Below are 19989 nucleotides of genomic sequence, written 5' to 3'. Positions count from 1 at the left end.
GGAATACATGACAACTAAATGCAGTGTGGTACCCTGGACTGGATTCTGGAACAGAAAGAAAACACTAATGAAAATGTTTGGGAAAATCCAGAAAAAGTCAGTCGTTTGGTTACCAATAATGTTCCAATGTCAGTTTCTCAGTTTTGATAAATGTGCGATGATAATGTACACTGGCAGTGTAATGGGGAAACAGGGAGGGGTACATGTAGACTCTCAGGGTTTTTTTAGCAAATTTTCTGCAAATCTAAAATTTCTCCAAAATAAAAAGTGTATTTCAAAATATCCAAGGAGTGCCTGGGGGGCTCAATCAATTGAACATCCTACTCTTGATTTCAGATCAGGTCATGATCTCAGGGTCCTGAGATTGAGCCCCACATCAGGCTCCATGCTCAGTGCAGAGTTTGCTTGTCTCTCTCCATCCCCCTGTTTCCTTCATGCTTTTTCTTTTGCTCAAATAAATAAATAAATAAAAATTTTAGAAATGTCTTTCAAAATCTTAAGACATTTCTTTCTTTCTTTCTTTTTTATATTTCAAAAAAATTACATTCACAAACATTTCTATATTTTAGACTATTTCTTAAAGCCATATAGTCAGTCATATTGTATAATTTAAGAGCTAGTGATGATGTTCACCACTATAACTGTAACTATCAGTAATACTGTTAAATGTATTCCATAAATGTGAATAGATATTTTCACCATGACTGTGTTTTAATAGGGTTAAAAAGAGCTTTAGTCAGTGTGATATGGACTTGGACCCCTGTTTCAAGATCTAAGCTCAGACACTTTTTCCGTATAAGACCTCTCTAAATCTCTTTTTCTCAACTAGAAAATGGGGGCAATAAAGTCTACCCTTAGCATTTACCAACTTAATATTTGCAGTTTTGACCAGAAAAGTCCATGATATGTACAACCATCCATAATTGTACTAGAGAGGAAGTTTAAATTTTACACGTTATCCAGAGTATAGGAAACTAGAAAGCTGAGTGGTTGAAAGAATAAGCTGATAATTGTTTACCTGATATTGAATCCTACCTCTGTTATTATTAACTGTGTGGTCTTCCTTGAATAGCTTTCTTAAATTTACTAAGCTTCAATTTTCTTATCTGTAAAATGAGGATAACAATAGCCCAGCTTTGTGAGGTATTTTAAATAGCAAAGAAAATAATGATAATCATAAAACTATAACAACTAAGGTGTGTTTATATATATATGTATATATTCAGCCTTGTTCTAGCTTTACACATATTATTTCATTCAATTCTTTCAACTTTTTATGTATAACTTCGACTATTATCCCCACCTTACAAGTGAAGAACTTGATATAGAGCTATTTAAGCATGCAGCACACTGTCCAGCACCGACAAAACAATCAATATATACTGGCTATAATTATCCCAGCACTTGACTTAGCTCCATGAGGGATCATGCAGCCCTGACAATGCCTGGCATATAGTAGGTGCTTTTAAATATTTGTGGAATAAATGAATAAATAAACCATTTAGCTACAGGATAAATCTTGTTAATCGCCCAGCAACTATACTTTGACATAGTTTCTTTATTGCCTACTCTTCTCCACTTATTTCCATGAAAATGCCTAAATGTTCTTTTTTTTTTTTTAAGGACTCTGAAACAAAATTTAACTATTAGCAATGAGATTGAAGAAATGAAGAACGTGATGGATCTTTGCCATGAGATAGTCCATTTGATTGAGTCAGAGAGTGGAATGTAAATTAGTCAAAGGCTTATATTTGTGATGGAAATGACCTCATCAACAAAGAAGCAAGACAAAAACAATTTGGGAAACTATATTCAGTGAGTGCTTCCACCACTGGGATAAAATAAAAATTGGCATCAGCTAAGTAGAAAACCTAATAAACACTAAAAAGATGACTAACTCTTGGTGTAAAGATAAGAATAGGAAGCACCATGCTCAAGAAAATGTAACCTAGGAGAAACCTTGGAACATATACATGTATTTCTATGAAGCATTTAAAGAGGACATTAGTGGAGCTCTCAACCCACTTTGGCCTCAAAGAAAGATTGGTTCAAGGACCTGACATAGCATTTTGATTGACATAAACTAAAAATCAATCAATCAATCAATCAATCATTGCCATGGAAGTGCGTTTCACCTCTTTCTGAGCTGAAGAAGTTCATGAAATAAAGGGTTTATGGGTCAGTAGGTTCAACAGCATAAAAAGAAGCTCACGCCAAAAAAAACCACCTTGGAAATATATCAAAGGAAGACACACAAATATCAGAGTTTAACGCAACCAAAGACAAACTGACCATGATTCATCCTAGTTTTCTCTGGGTTTCTGCAAACCCTTCAATGTCAAGTTCCAAAATAAGGAGAAATCCAATAAAACAAAGTCAGAGTCATGGTTTTAATCTTTTGAAATGATTTCATAAGATCTTTGTAATAGAGTAGTACTTATAAAGTTGTGTCTGAAGACATCTCAATATTCCTTGAGAATATCAATTGTTCTTGTAACAATTACTTTACAAAATTATGATTAGAAATAATATATACAGAGGTGAATATTTTATAATAATATTGTCATGGAACAAAAATAAAACCCAGAGTGTAAAAGGAAATATGGTAATTAAATTTTTTCATTTTGTGTGTAGCTAAATATTGATATAAGTAAAGTCAAAAGACAAAATGTCAGCTAGAAGAATATTTGCAACAAATATAACAAATGGCCAATTTCCTTAGTATAAAAGAGCTCTCATAAATCAATAAGGAAAAAATGAACAACTTCTGCATAAAGGAGAAAAATTGGTACCTCATACAAAAATGAAATACAAATTGCCAATAAACATTTGAAAAGATCCTCTACTCATTATTAAAGAACTGCAAATAAAAAAAAAAACCAAAATGTCATTTTCACTCTCATATCAACAAGATTCATGGGGAAATAAGAACTCATTTAAACGTTGTAGAATATGAATTAGTGTAAACTTCTCTGAAGGCAATATGGTAATATGCACATCAAATTTATACACAAAATGTACACATCTTTCAACCCAGCAGTTCTATTTCTAAGATTATCCTATCGTACAAATGAACAAAGATACTGCAGACCTCAGACCACCACAATAAAATGAACATCTCAATAAAGTAAGTAAAATGAATTTTTTGGTTTCCTAGTGCACTTAAAAGTTTTGTTTACACTATACTGAAGTCTATTAAGTGTGCAATAGCATTATGTCCAAAAAACTGATGTGCATGCCTTAATTAAAAAATACTTCATTGCTGAAAAATGCTAACCATCATCTGAGCTTTCAGTGAGGCATAATCTTTTTGCTGTTGGAGGGTCTTGCCTCAATGTGGATGGCCCATCCGCGTGGTGGTTACGGAAGGTTGGGATGGTTGCGGCAATTTGTTAAAATAAGGTTAACAGTGACGTTTGCCACACTGATTGACTCTTCCTTTCATGACTGATTTCTCTGTAGCATGTGATGTTGTTTGATACCATTTTACCCACAATGAACTTTTCAAAATTGGGGTTAATCCTTTCAAGCCCTGTCTCTGCTCTATCAACTAAGTTTATGTAACATTCTAGATCCTCTGTTGCCATTTCAACAATTTTCACAGCCTCGGCGCCAAGAATAAATTCCACCTCAAGAAAACCCCCCTTTTATTCCCTTCTATGGAAGCAACTTCTTATCCATTAAAGTTTTATCATGAGATTGTAGCAATTCAGTCACATCTTCAGGCTCCACTTCTAATTCTTCTTCTCTTCCTTTTCCACCAATCTGCAGTTATCTCCTCCACTGAAGTCCTGAACCCCTCAAAGTCATCCAGGAGGGCAGAATCAGGTTCTCCCAAACTCCCGTTAATATTGATATTTGACTTTTTCCCATGAAACACAAATGTTTAATGGCATCTAGAGTGGTGAACCTTTTCCAAAAGATTTCAGTTCTTTGCCCAGATCTGTTAGAGGAATCACTATATAGCCTTATGACATGTATTTATTAAACAACAGGGTTTGAAAGATGAAATTACTCCTTGATCCAAGGGCTGAATGGATGTTGTGTTAGCAGGTGTGAAAACAATATTCATCTCACTGTACATCTCCATTAGAGCTCTTGGGTGACCAGGCGCATTGTCAATGAGCAGTAATGATTTGAAAGTAATCTTTTTCTCTGAACAGTAGCTCTCAAGAGTGGGCTTAAATATTCAGTAGACCATGTGGTAGACAGATGTGCTGTCACCCAGGCTTCATTGTTCCATTTGCAGATCACGGGTAGAGTAGATTGAGCACAATTCCTGAGGGCCCCAGGATTTTCAGAATGGTCAGTGAGCATTGACTTGAATTCAAAGCCATCAGCTGCCTTAGCCCCTAACAAGAGAGTCAGTCTGCCCTTTGAAGCTTTGAGGCCAGGCATTGACTTCTTCTCTTAGCTATTCTCTCCTTGAGGACATCTTCTTCCAATAGAAGGCTGTTTCATCTGCACTGAAAATCCTGTTTAGTGTAGCCACGTTCATGACTAATCCAAGCTAGATCTTCCGGATAACTTGATGCAGCTTCTGTATCAGCACTTGCTGCTTCACCTTGCATGTTAATATGACAGAGAGAGCCTCTTTCCTTAAGCTTCATGAACCAACCTCTGCTACCTTCAAACTTCTACAGCTTCCTCACCTCTCTCAGGCTTCATAGAATTAAAGAGAGCTCAGGCTTTGCTCTGGATTAGGCTTTGGCTTACAGGAATGGTGTGGTTGGTTTGATCTTCTACCCAGACCTCCAAAACTTTCTCCATATCAGCAATAAGGCTCTTTCGCTTTCTTATCATTCATGTGTACACTGGAGTAGCCCTTTGAATTTCCTTCAAGGACGTTTCCTTTGTATTCACAACTTGAGTAACTGTTGCAAGAAGCCTAATTTTTGGCTTATCTGGACTTTCGACATGCCTTCCTCACTAAGCTTAATTATTTCTGGCTTTTGATTTAAAGTGAGAGGCATGTGACACTTCCTTTCACTTGAACACTTAGAATCCATTGTATAGTTATTAATTGGCCTAGTATCAGTATTGTTGTGTCTCGGGGAATAGGGAGGCCAAGGGAACAGCTAGTTGGTGGAGCCATCAGAACACACAACATTTATCAATTAAATTCATTGTCTTATATGGGCATGGCTCATGGTGCCCCCCACCTCCAATTACAATAGCAGCATCAAAGATCATTGATCACACATGGTCAAAATTAATAAAATAATGAAAGAGTTCGAAATATTGCAAGAATTGCCAAGATCTGATGCAAAGACATGAAGTGAGAAAACACTGCTGAAAAAAATCGTGCCAATAGATTTCCTAGATACAGGGCTGTCATAGCCCTTCAGTTGGTAAGAACTTCAGATCTGTGAAGTGTGATAAAGCAAAGGGCAATAAAAAGAGGCGTGCCTGTACACAAATTCGTGTTCATTACAAACAATAACAAAACAATATTGCAAACAATAACAAAAACTAGAAACAATATGAAAATTTGTCAACAGGAGTATGTATATTATGGTACACTTATGCCATATAACACTATGCAGAGACACTAGCAGAGAAGCTATTGAAATCTGAACAAAGTGCAGAGTCTAGTTAATACTAATGTACCAGTATTAATTCTTATGGATGACAAATGTACCTTTGTCATGTAATGTGTTCATATTTCATGTCTCATATTACTTGTAAGTTCATATTACAACTTGATCTAAGTTCAAAATTATTCCAGCATGAAAAGTTTATTTAAAAAAAAATGAAAGAGGAAGAAAATCAGTATATAATAAATAGAAAAAAGCAAGTTGCAGGATAGTATGGATAGCAATTTGTGTACTAAAAGATGAGGGTTATATATGTATATGCTATTATAGGCATAGAAATCTCTAGGAGCACCTGACTTATTCTACCAAAAATAAAGTTTAGAGCAGTTAGCTCTGAGTCCTTGGAATAGAAATTGTCAACTTCAATATCGGTGTAGGCTGGGATATTTTCATTTTCACTTTCACATTAAATCACGCTGTGTTCTTTTCATTCTTTTGCCATGGGGCTGTGTGTCTTCTACAATTTAAAAACAACCAATTAAAAAAAATAATGTACAGAAAATGACTAACGTGGTCACTGATAAATTGTGGATGTTCAATATTTGAAAACTTTTGGTATTTTATTATCAGCTTGGTTCGTAAGTTCTTTATCATATCTCTAATGACAATCATAAAATTTTATTGGATGTTTCCTATGGTCCAGGCCCTGTGTTAAATATTTTACACATAGAATTTCATTGCTTCCCCCACCAAAACATTCTGAGTTGGGTACATTTATTATCCCCATTTTATAGAATGGAGACATCAAGTAACTTGCCAAGGTCATGAGGCTAACAAATGGTGTAGCCAGGACTGGAGCGCAAGCAGTCTGATTCCATAGTCTTTGATCATATGGAAAGCCTTGTTTGCTTCTATAGATACTATAGAAATATTTTAACATATATAACATATTTCATACAAAATACATCTTACCTTCATGAGATATATTTTAACTTCCTTAATGATCAAGTGATGAGTATAATTCAGTTTCAGGGGAGGAAAGCAGTGATTAATAACTTTTAACTTTTAACTGAGTTGGGTGATTCAAAGTCTCTGGACCTTTGTTTTAAACTTCAGCACATGAGCTTTGAGGTTTGATCTTTTGCATCTTTAATGTTCAGCTAGTCTTTAATTATTTGATGGTTTTCACTAAATTATCCCATTTTTTGATCATTTTAAAAAGATTTAGTTATTTAATCCTTTGGGTGCCTGGCACCCTCAGTTGATGAAGCATGCAAATCTTGATCTTGGTGTTGCGAGTTCAAGCCCCACATTGGGTATAGAGCTTACTTAAAAAAAAAAAAAAAAGGCTTCAGTTATTTAATCCTTATAGTTGCTCTCTTCTGGAAAATTATGAATTTCCACATAACCTGAAAGTGAATCTTTTCTTTTTTTAGGATTTATTTTTATTTTATTTTTAATTTTTTTTATTTTTTAAAGATTTTATTTATTTATTTGACAGACGGAGATCACAAGTAGGCAGAGAGGCAGGCAGAGAGAGAGGAGAAAGCAGGCTCCCTGCTGAGCAGAGAGTCCGATGCGGGGCTCGATCCCAGGACCCTGGGATCATGACCTGAGCCGAAGGCAGAGGCTTCAACCCACTGAGCCATCCAGGTGTCCCAGATTTATTTATTTTAGAGAGAGAGAAAGAGAGAGGAGAGAGTGTGTGTTTTATTTATTTATTTATTTTAGAGACTGAGCTCACGTATGAAGTGGGTGGGTAGGTGGCTAGTGCAGAGGGAGAGGGAGAAAATCTCAAGCAGACTCCATGCTGAGCCAGACTTGGGGCTTGACCCTGAGATCATGACCTGAGCCAAAATGAAGAGTTGGATGCTTTACCGACTGAGCAACCCAGGCACCCCAGCTTTTTCTTTAAAAAGATTAATAGCAGTTGTTATTCCTTTCCTCCTCTTCCTCTTCTTCCCTCTTTGTATAGAGTAGGTAGGGTTTTTTGGTTGTTGTTGATGTTATTGTTTGTTTTTTTGTTTTGCATATCATCCTCTAAATTTGTCTATCAAGACCTTTCAAAAGACCAATACACGTGTGTAAAGGAATATTTTTTCATTGGTTTACATGAGACCTCTAGTAGAAAACCCAATGAAATTAACACTTGATAGTTGTTGATAGAATTTTCTACATGCATAGGTAATTAGGCCTTTTTTTAATTTAAAATTTTTTCAGGATCTTTAACTATGATCTCATTTTGTCAATAATCAAATCTATTGGATTCCTGCTGTGTATTATGGCACTGTAGTTTATAAGGAATCATAAATTCTTAGGCATATTCAATGTCTCATTTGATTTAACTACAAAAACTTCAGAATTTATTATGTATGTGAGCACTATAATCATGTAAGGCTCTTTGGAAGATAAAACACAATAAATAAAACTTAGAAAGTAGATCATAAAATAGATAAGAAAATGTGATGAAAAGAGCAGAAAATGAATGAGGGTCATTTATCATAATAAATTAATCGCCACTAAATATCTCTAAGGTACTTGACACTGTGAGAGATGCTTAAAAGAGCATAAAGTCAGTGTGGTTGCTGATTTCCTGCATAACTGAATAAAGGAGATTAAAAATGATGGAGCATGTCAGAACTTTATGTCTGAAAATGTACTCTGAAATTCAATTCAACAGGTATTTACTGAGAGTCTTTTGACAAGGCGTGTTGCCAGGAACTGTGCCAGATGAACAAGAATGCTCTCTACTCTTGGGGGAGTTAATCTAGTTAAAACAGCATTATCCAATGTGTGAATTAGAAGAAGGTGCCTCTAGGCTCACAATCTGGTGAACAGTGTGGGCTAAACTTCAGGGCATCTGGGTGGCTCAGTGGGTTAAAGCCTCTGCCTTCGGCTCGGGTCATGATCTTGGGGTCCTGGAATCAAGCCCTGCATCGGGCTCTCCACTAAGTGGGAAGCCTGCTTCCTCTTCTCTCTCTGCCTGCCTCTCTGCCTGCTTGTGATCTCTGTCTGGCAAATGAATAAAATCTTAAATAAATAAATAAATAAATAAATAAATAAATAAATAAATAAATCTGTTAAACTTCAGCCTCCATTCACCTCCAGTGGGCAACTGTGTGCATTTCACAACATGCACACTCACATGTGGAAGCCCTAGCCATAATTGAAACAAATGTTTCAAATATACAATAGATCTATAAATAAAGTCCTGAGAGTGTAGAAAAGTTGGTTCTGACAGGATATGACATTTGAGCCTCAGGTAACTGGGACGATGTGTAATAGTGAGGGAAAGGGGTCCCTTTGGGGACACATGCCTAATGCAATGACCAAGACTCAACCAAATACTGACAGCCCGGTAGAGACACTCTGGAGAAGAGACTGGTGGAAAGCAAAAGTAACCTGGGAATTCTGAGAGATGGAGAAGACGGTCACAAACATCATGGAAGATCTTAAATGCCATGCTAAGAAGTCAGGGACTTCAGGGTTGTTAGCAGAGACATTAAAAACAAATTTTGGGGGCGCCTGGGTGGCTCAGTGGGTTAGGCCGCTGCCTTCGGCTCGGGTCGTGATCTCAGGGTCCTGGGATCGAGTCCCGCATCAGGTTCTCTGCTCGGGGGAGATCCTGCTTCCCTCTACTCTCTCTCTCTGCCTGCCTCTTCATCTGCTTGTGATCTCTCTCTGTCAAATAAATAAATAAAAAATCTTAAAAAAAAAAAAACAAAAACAAATTTTGTGGGGCGCCTGGGTGGCTAAGTGGTTAAAGCCTCTGCCTTCGGCTCAGGTCATGATCTCAGGGTCCTGGGATCGAGCCTCACATCAGGCTCTCTGCTCAGCAGGGAGCCTGCCTCCTCCTCCTCTCTCTCTGCCTGCCTCTCTGCCTACTTGTGATCTGTCTGTCAAATAAATAAAAATCTTAAAAAAAAAAAACCCAACAAATTTTGTTCTTCAAATTTTCCTTGTAAAATGTTTCATGGTGCTTATTCAAGAAAACACTAACACATGTCAATTAATTCATTTATTCATTCAACACATGCCCTACTATTATTGGCCTGATATCCCAAAATATAATAAACAAGGAAAAGTTCATCATTAAGGATAATGAATGCAAATCCATATTTCAAATAACCTTCTTGATAGTTTCATGAAAATTTGTTTGACTGTCACACTGGTCGAAACTTTAACTTCCCGAGATGTATGACTGAGGTGTTGTACCAAGAGGAGGAGAAGTGTTCTCTCTGCTGTTTTCTTGTTTCCTTGTGCTTATAAGGAGTGTCATTGGTACTTAAAAGCACTGAGCAGAGACAGTTGCCTGAGCTGGATTAAGAACTAGAAACAAACTCTCCATGGCCCAGTTTCCTCATGTCTAAAATAGGACTAGAAGAGGGCACCTGGGTGGCTCTGTCTGTTAAGTGCTGAACTCTTGATCTCAATTCAGGTCTTGATCCCAGTGTTGTGAGTTCAAGCTCTGCCCTGGGTTCTACACTGGGCTTGGAGCCTACTTAAAAAAAAAAGGTGGGGGGTAAAAATAATCCCTTCCTCACTGGGTTTTTGTGAAGGTTAAATGAATTAATAGAGACAAAGCACTTAAGACAGTGGCTGGTGTACAGTAAATGGCATGTAAGTATTCCATATATGATTGGCATTAAGTTCCAACTGTCATTTTTTTGGGTAGGAATCTTTTAGAGCCACCTTTCTATTTTGCAATGGCAAGTTAGTTAAAACCAGGTAACGGACTCTGTAAATCTACTTCACCAAACCTTCAGTGACCCTGTCTTTACGGTGGAAACTCCCCTGACCTCTTTCCCTTAAAGTGGCCTGGGTACAGTAAGCTGAGGGGCCATCAGACATGCAATCCTGGTGTGGGTGCTGAAGCAAGCCACATATAAAAAGTAAGAAGAAGGAACTACTTCACCCTACTTGAGTCTTCAGAGGAATGGGCTCCTGAAGGAAGGAGATGCTGCCTGGTATGGTAAATATTGAAGAACAAACTTTCTCTTTCTAGTGTTAGAAAAAAAAAAAAGAAACAAAAAACACCTCTTTTAACTGCTTATTAAGGATACCAGAGTTTGAATGGAGCCACTGCCAACACTAGAATGTAAATTCCATGAGGATGTTTGTCTGCTTATGTTCATTGCCGTTTGCCTGATGGCTACAGACAAAGTGCTTCTCATTTGTCAAATGAATTAATGAATAGAGAAACCAGGAGCACCTAGATGGCTCATTTGGTTAAGTAGCCGCCTTCAGCTTAGGTCATGATTCCAGGGTCCTGGAATTGAGCCCCGCATTGGGCTTCCTGCTCAGTGGGGACCCGGCTTCTCCCTCTCCAACGCTTGTGTTCTCTAGAGTTCTCTCTCTCTCTCTCTCAATCTTTCTCAAATAATAAATAAATAAAATCTTTAAAAAATTATTAGAGAAACCATGTCTGTGAACTATGAGATAGGAGACTTTGTAGTCTTTGTTTGAATCATAAAACATGTATTATGGGGATCCCAGATGCAATCTAGTTCAGAGTCAAGTAATCCACTCAAGGCAATCCAGGAAGTCAGGTCAAGTGTGGGAGGTAGAGCTCCTATTTCTTAAGTCCTCATTCACCGAGTGGCACCTCCTCAGAAGTATCAGACGGCCACAACTCACCTCTCACTCATCAGACCTTCTCAGTGCAAGGAATGAATCTGACTCCAGAAGGGTGAAGGAAATGGAGATGTTAGAGATCTTTCTCTCCAGCTACTATATCTGTGTCTGGCTTCCCTGGGAACCCATAGCTTTAGTTGTTATAGATCCTTCTTCTTTAAGGAATGAGGAAGAAACAAAGTAGCAATAAAATGCAGATACAATTTAAAATATGTAATATAAACACATTTTCTATTTCCATTATTTCTCAAGCACACTAACCAGGCCGAGTAGCCCAATCACTGTAGCCCAATGTTCAAGAGAAATGTAAGCTGAACATCTGAGTTCCTCATTGTTCTTAAGGGCACATTCTGAATACACAGATATTCATAAATACAATATGAATATGTATTCATATAATACATGAATATTTATGAAAGGAATGTATAATATATAAATTAATGCATTTTATATGGCATAAAGGATAGATAGATCCAACAACCCTAAATTTTAGGTTTTAGGCATAAAATCTGACTTTGCCATAACACCCCTAGACTTTGCATAAATGTTATTATCTCAAAGTAAACTGCCACCCTTTCTAAACACGGATATTCCTCAACCTTACTAAATTTTTTCCCTTTTAAAACTTAAATTCATGTCTACTAGTTTGAAGTTTCAGGCCTTAGTTGTTTGTGAAGTCTACCTCCTAAACATATCTCAGGACTGCCCAATTTTCTCTATCTCTACTGCCACAAGTTAGTCCAACCCATTATCACCTCTCAGTTAAGACTAATGAAATAACTTCTTAATTCTATTCCCTCCCTCCCTCCAATACTTTTCCCACACAGCAATTAGAATTATCTCTTTAAAAAAGAATCAGATTACTTTTTTGCTTACAGTCTTCCAATTCTTTCCATAGCTCCTTATAAGATAAAGACCAGAGTCTTCGTTGTGGTGAACAAGACCCCTCGGGATCTGGCTTCTGCCTGTTCACCAGCTTCCACTTGGGCATGCTCTCCCTGAATGTTTGCATTTCAGTCACATTTTTTCAGTTCCCGAGAGTCATCATTGTTTCCCTTCCCCAGGGCCTTTGCACCTGTTGTTTCAACTTCCTGCAATGTTCTCTAGTATGGTGCTTTCCTACACCTCACACACATCCTTTGCCCAGTTATTTTCTACCTACCCCTGAGAGTTCAGCTCAGTCAGCACCCCTTCTAGGAAGCCTTTCCCCCTCTTTGGATAAGTCAGGTGCCTTGTCATTTCCTCTCTTAGCAATTCATTTTCCTCCTTTTTAGCACTTAACATAATTGTAATTTAAGGAATTATGGTATTATTTCTTCAATGTTTTTCTAGCCCAACAGAATGTGAGTTCTATTAGAGCTGGCTTATTCATCACTGTCTTAGCACTGGCAGGAATAAATAGCTCTTGAATGAATAAAGAAAATAAGAATAATTTCTTAAATCAAAGGTGTTTGTTACTAAAGTGAAATGCCAATCATGAAAGTGAGTTCACATTTTTTAAGTAAATGTAAATATATACTGAGATACAGTATGAGACACCGCCCTAAATGAAAACCCCCACACAGACACACATTCTCACACTCCTGTTCAGTATCTCTCAAAAAAAAAAAAAAAAAAAAAAGACAAAAGGAAAACATATGCAGCTCCAATGAGAGAAATCTTGCTAGAACAGGAAGGAAGCAGGAGGTCTCAGATCAGGTCTCAGATCAGGTGGCTGGTTGTTGAGGGCTTGGTCACCAACTAAGGGAGTCACAGTCTTCTCCTAGCCAGGCACACTGGGGCTCACCTCCTCTGGAGGGCTTTTCATGCTGCTTCTCAGTGAACTTGGCTAATGCCAGAGAGGCAAAGAGGCAGATAAAGTGTCCTGGGACACACAGGGTCCTGGGACTAAAGACCTGTAGACAGTAGCCTGAGGTTCTTTCTAAATTAGGTACGTGGGTGGGGAAGGACTGATTTCAGCAGCTGAACCTTAACCAGAGGCCCAGGATTTGGCCTCAGAACAGCACTGTTCTGTGGAGGAGGTCACCATGGACTTCAGGCAAATGCAACATGTGGTGTCTTTGGTGGTTGTCAGTGTCCAGGGGCAGAGCGCAGGAAACACCCCTCCCTCAACTCCTAGGAGTTCATCAAGAAGCTCAATGGATTAGTGAGGTAGAAACTTTAGCCCCAAGCTCCTCTGATGCTCTTGGTTTTCTAGCGCTTATAGCCATAAAGCTCAGGCTGGAGGCTCCGGAAGACCTAATATAATTCCACTGAGGATATTTCAATAATTTATTAATAATTAATAATTAATAGCTATGTTATAAGCTATTACTATATACTTATTATCTATAGGATATTAGGACTTATACAATAGAAAAGCATATTGGTAATTATTTATTAGGAACACACATCAAAAAATACCAACTGCCTATCTTTTCTATGGTATTTGGTGTCATTTAAAAAAAAAACTTGTGATAGAAGAGGGGTCATCTGGTTGGGTAGATTTGCAACTCGACTTTTTAACAGGGCACACTCATCCTGATTGTGCTAACATCTGCACAACTACTCAAAATAAAAAAATTGGGAAGATTCTTGACTAAACACAAATAAGTAGGTATTCATAGGAATGTGAGAGTTTATTGTTCGTAAGTTAAAAGTTAATTAAAGGATATCCACAGCAGCTGATTTACCACAAAGCATCCCATCCTCCCCTCTATGCACTACCTTATGCATTTCAGTGAGGGGTGTGGTGGGGTGCAGTGGAGCTGGTGGGAGCCAGAGAGCCCTCTCTAGAGGTCCAGTGCAGGAATATGAACAAAGAGGAAGGAAAGAAGACTAGATCTCAGAGAAGCCACAAGTTTGGCAACTTGCAAAATAACTAGGAAGAATCTAAAGGGGGTTCAATTTTGGAGAGTAGGGGTGGGAGCAGGGTAAGGCCTAGATCAAAGAATATGTTGCTCTAGATTATGTAGGTTTTTGTTCTGTTTTATTTTTCATTTTTTGCTTTACTGATGTGACCTGAAAAAGGCAAACTAGATAAATTTATATTCCCCAGGGAGTATGGGTAAGCACACAAGTGCTCTGTATATGTTTACTGACTTGGAATGAATCAATCATAGAAAGTTGCTGTCTAGGGACGCCTGGGTGGCTCAGTTGGTTGGGCAGCTGCCTTCGGCTCAGGTCATGATCCCAGCGTCCTGGGATCGAGTCCCACATCAGGCTCCTTGCTCTGCAGGGAGCCTGCTTCTCCCTCTGCCTCTGCCTGCCATTCTGTCTGCCTGTGCTTGCTCTCTCTCCCTCTCTGAGACAAATAAATAAGTAAAATCTTAAAAAAAAAAAAAAAGAAAGTTGCTGTCTAGAATGTTTAAGTGTATATTCAAAACACTAGCTCCTATTAATTGAACTACATGTTACACATTATGCTACCTGCTTCATATTTAATCCTCATAACTAACCTCAGGTGAATGTTTTTGAGTTCCAGTTTTACAGAGAAGAATACTGAGGCTCAGAGAGGTTAAGTCACTTGCCTAAGTCACAGTCAGTAAAAGCCAAGGGTCAAATCAAGAATTGACTGACTTGGGGCGCCTGGGTGGCTCAGTGGGTTGAGCCGCTGCCTTCGGTTCAGGTCATGATCCCGGGGTCCTGGGATCGAGTCCCGCATCGGGCTCGCTGCTCAGCAGAGGGCCTGCTTCCCTTCCTCTCTCTCTGCCTGCCTCTCTGCCTACTTGTGATCTCTCTCTGTCAAGTAAATAAATAGAATCTTTAAAAAAAAAGAAAGGGAAGGAGGATAGAAGAGCATGGTCACAAACTCTAGAAGCTGCCTTGATGGTTTAAAAAAAAAAGAATTGACTGACTTCATAGCCTGTGTTCCACTTTTCCATGCTGCTCTGTTTTTGTGTATTACTGAGTAATCAGAACTAAGATAATTTTCCCAAGTGATATTAATCAGATTTTCTGTGGAATCATTACTTATATGTATCTCTTCTCTGCTAATGTGTGAATTCCTAGGGTAGGGAGACCTGTCTAATTCATCATTTTGTCCCAACTATTTAACAGAATGACTGGTACATAATAATAATTGCATTCATTGAATATTAGGTGTTAAGCACAGTTCGAAGTGCTTTATGTATATTAATTTAATCCTTGCAATAACTTTTAAACTATAAGCTATTATTATCTTTGTTCTACAGGTATAAAAATAGAGCCACAAAGAGGTTAAGCAATTTGCCCAAGTTGTGATAGAAGCTTTTAGTGGTTCACCCTTCTCCAGGGTCTCCTCTCTTTCTAAGGATGTAAGGATAATTTTCTTACCTTCTTGCAGTTAGGTTGTCTTGTGGCTAGTAAGGGGCAATAAGCTATGGGTAGAATTGGTATGTGTCACTTCTGTGTTGTGGATCACTTCTCTGCTGAAGCATTTAATTGCTGGTATGAGACCCTCCAGTGCTCAAAAAGCTGACATGCATACACCGCTAAAAGACGTGAGAGTCTCCATCACCCTGGCTGGTTCAGTGATTACGTGGAGCACAGCTCTCTCCCCCACAGTGGAAGTGTAGCTTGAGTGAGAAATAAATCAAGGTGTTTTAAGTCGCTGAAATTTTGGTTGTCATCTATTACACATGCTACAGACTGAAATTTATAGCTCCTCCTCCAAACTCAATTAGTTGAAACCTAATCCCCGGTGTGATGATATTTGGAGGTAGGGACTTTGGGCAGTGATTAGATCATGAAGGCAGATGCCTCTCATGAATGGGACTGGCACCCTTATAAAAGAGACCCGGGAAGCTCCCCCATGCTTCTGCCATGGAAGACAGTGAGAAGCTGTCCTCGTAGCTGTCTATGAACCAGGAAGCAAGCTCTCACCAGACAGTGTATCTGCTGGTGCCTTGATCTCAGACTTCTCAGCCTCCAAAACCGTGAGAGATAACTGTTTGTTATTTATATATTGCCCATATTATAGTATTTTTGTTATAGCAGTCTAAACTGACTGAGACACCACAGCAAATCCAACCTTTAACTTGACTTATTCATGGGATCAGAGCTCTGGTAAGTGATAGAGCAGAGATTTAAATCCAGGCAGTCTGACTCTGAAGCCCACGCCTCAAATCACTACCCCATTCTGATTAGTAAATATCAACTGAATAAATGACAAGTAAACGAATGAATAAATGGTAAGAGGTCTTTGTTATTCACGCATGCTTGGTGATCAGGATCTAGCTTTGGTGGGGGATGAATGCTTTCCTTTTTCTAAGAATGCCTTGTCATTTCATCTTGACACACTAGACAGTCTTGATATTTATAGTGAGATGAATATATCCAATCCCTCCAGTATTCATCTTGACCTTGTCTCTTGAAGTATTTAGCTAAATTAGCTTTCAGATCTCATTAAAATGGAAACATTTGGTTGTTTCAATTCAGTCACTTTTGACTCTGTATATTTAAAATGACAGCACTATCAATCAAATGAAACTTTAATCACAATTGGAAACTTCAATAACCAACAAAAGGCACAGTCAATTTTGTAATAAAAGACAGTTATCCATAGGTGTTTTGGATTTGTTTTCAAAACTGTAAATAATAAAAAAGGATATCTAGCAACATTTCACAGGATAAAATGTAGGCAAAACTCATGTTTCAACCACCTATTACTGCTACTTTCATTTTAATGTTATCTTTAGAGCTTTTCTGTCATTGTAATCAGAGTATATCTTTTAAAATTTTTTTACTTAATATTATATCGAATATTTTTTAAGATTTCTTAAAGTAAAACTTCACAGTTATATAGTCAAAGCACCATAATTTAATTAATCAGTCTCATATTTTGGGATATCTATGTAGACAACTTGCTTTTCCTTTTTAACTTGTCAAAAACAGATTGATATGAATAGGCTTACCATATAGCTTGTTAAAGAAAACAGATAACTTTAGTGCATGACACTGAAGCTGAGCCAGCTCTATTTGCAGTGTATAGGGCAGGTAAATATATCTAATTAGAACTTACTGTCTTCTTTTTTTTTTTTTAAGATTTTATTTATTTATTTGACAGAGAGAAATCACAAGTAGGAGAGAAGCAGGCAGAGAGAGAGGAGGAAGCAGGCTCCCTGCTGAGCAGAAAGCCCGATGTGGGGCTTGAACCCAGGACCTGGGATCATGACCTGAGCCGAAGGCAGTGGCTTAACCCACTGAGCCACCCAGGCACCCCAGAACTTACTGTCTTCTGTACTGACAAGTCATGAAAGGAGATACAGAGCTAGGATCAGACGCCGTTTTCCTGACACTAGTTTGCATACTGTGTTCTCATGTCTTATGGGTGACAGCCTTTTTTATGTCAAAGTGTGTATTAGTCAGCATGGGCTGCCATAACAAAATACCATTGACTGGGTGGATTATATAATAGAAATTTTTTTTTCACAGTTCTGGAGGCTGGAAGGTTGAGATCAGGGTGCTAGCATGGTCAGGGGCTGGTGAGTGCTTTCTTCTTTGCTTGCCTTCTTGCTGTCTTCTCACACTGGAGAGAGAGAGAGAGAGAGAGATCTCTTCCTCTTATAAGTCCACAGTCCTTTGGAATTAAGCCCTACCTTTATTACCTCATTTAACTTTAATTACTTCTTAAAGACCCTACCCAGATACAGTCATAATCGGGTTAGGACTTCAAAGTATTATTTTTTGAGGGGAGGGAACACAATTCACCTCATAGCGAAACGTCACTAAAGAGCCACGGTCTAATGGTCAAAGAGAATGGAACATGATTCAAGTTTAACAGGTTTCTAAAATATAATGGTTTGTTTTCCTGGGGGACCCCACACATTACTTTCTCTTTTCTTTTGATAGTCATGTCAGGTTACCAAGTTTCCCTTTGAGTCTCAGTACCAGGGAGGCCAGATCTCTGACCTTATCCCAGTGACTGAAATGGCATTATTGGAATAGTTGTAGTCTGTCCTTTTTTCTGTGATTATTTCCCTGTTACTGGATTTGTTTTTTTGTTACCTAAATCATTTTTTTTTTCAGGAAGATATAAAGTAGAAATTAAAGAAACAGACAATGATTCTAGCAGTGTTGAACTTTCAGTTTCCTTTCCTTTTTCTTTTTTTCTTTTTTTTTTACATACTGTCCCCTTCTAGTGGTAGTGTATGTATTTTTCACTGGAACATATTGTACTTAATAACAAAGAAACAGTGGTTGAACTGTTTCTTCCTCCAGGGGCTTAATATTTTCCCTATATAATATGTATTACTCTGTGTCTGAGGATTTTATCTCCTCTAACTTTTAAATTACCTTAAGGACTGATTAAGATTCATCCAACTTAAGACATTCACATCCTTTGAGTAAGAAGCCAATTTGAATATAATCAATTTGCCAAAAGAGAATATTGAACTAAGTTAAGCTGCAAGGTCCTGAGTATAATGAAAATATCTCCTTAACAATGACTTAAAAAAAACAAACAAACATGACTTCGGTGGTTAAAATTTAATGCATCATTAATGGTGAAGTATGGCTCTTCTAATGGTCTCTGCTCCGGCTTTCTAAAAGCTAAGGGAGGATTTATGTTACAAACAGGACTCTATATTCATGGAAATATGCAGCTTGGTTTTTAAATATCTCCAGTACATAAAAAGGCCATTTGCTCTGTTTTATGTTTTTATGTATTTATTAGTTTGTAATAATAACCGTGACCTCCAGAGACTGGACATTTTCTGGGAGCTAATGATCTGCCAGGGTTAGAGGCCTGAAGCTTCATGCTGAGACCATTAATCAGCCCACCAGCCTTTAACTTAACGGGCAACACCCTCTTCCATCAGTCACTGTGACTCGGGTCCTGCAAGTCAGAGCATGAGGTTTGGAAAGCCTACGCTGTGGGCTGGCTTCGCTGAATACCACAGCTCACTGCTAATCATACATGTGCAAACCATTGTCAGAAAATTCACACTGCAGGGGACCTATCTCCTACGATTCTCACTCTTCTAAAGCCTGGAGCCTGTTTTCAAAAGGTCAAAGTTCAGAACATGGACAGATCATCATTAATTACCTTTTCAAGCCATTGGCCAAGCAGCATTAAAAACACTGCAAAATGTTTTCATATAATTGAACCCAATTAAAAATAAGCACTTTTAATAATTTTAAAACAATGGATTTTATAAAGAGGAAAATCACAAATGAGCCCAATATTCCATTAGTTTTGTTTGCAACTGTATTATGATTATGTATTATGATTATGAACTGTACCTACAGCTGGTGGTCTGCTGATTGCATTCCATACTCCTACATCTCTCTCCCTGGAGACTTTCAGAACAGTGATGCAGGGAAAAAACCAAGCCACCTTTCCTCTTAAGGTTGCTCTCTCTGATTCTAGCTCAACCCTCAGGGGCCTCTTTAGGGGTCTCATCCTCAGCAACCACTCTGTGGCATGTTGACCACTTCCTCCCTCTAGATGCTGTTCATTTATTCATTCAATAAGAATCTGTTTTGCATCCACAATGCACTAGGCACTACTCTGGCTTCGGTGCCATCTCTCTTTCTGACTTCTCACACCTCCCTGACTTCACTTCACCTTTCCTGTTTCCTCTCGATTTATTCTTGGTGTTATCCAGAGTTCTCTTTTGTCCTTCTTTCTTCTCTTTCTTCCTTTTTTTTTTTTTTTGTTTGTTTGCAGAGTTTTGAGGTACATTTTACATACCACAAAGATCACCCATTTGAAGTGTACAGCTTGATACATTTCAGTAAGTGTACACACAGCTGTGCAACCACCATCACAATGAAGTTTTGGAACATATCCATCACCCCCCAAATTTCCTTCCTGCCCCATCTCTGACCCCAGGCAACCGCTGGTCTGCTTATTGTC

At 38.2% G+C, this 19989-nt stretch overlaps 1 pseudogene; it reads right to left on the bottom strand.

Annotated features, from left to right (window-relative positions):
* Nucleotides 1–3287: 3287 nt before the first annotated feature.
* Nucleotides 3288–5009, bottom strand: LOC125078171 (tigger transposable element-derived protein 1-like; annotated as a pseudogene).
* Nucleotides 5010–19989: the final 14980 nt, after the last annotated feature.

The sequence above is a fragment of the Lutra lutra genome, chromosome 10 (assembly GCF_902655055.1).
Source record: "Lutra lutra chromosome 10, mLutLut1.2, whole genome shotgun sequence".
NCBI lineage: Eukaryota > Metazoa > Chordata > Mammalia > Carnivora > Mustelidae > Lutra > Lutra lutra.
The sequence above is the reverse complement of the archived record's forward strand: the minus strand, read 5'-3'. Positions and strand labels throughout refer to the sequence as shown.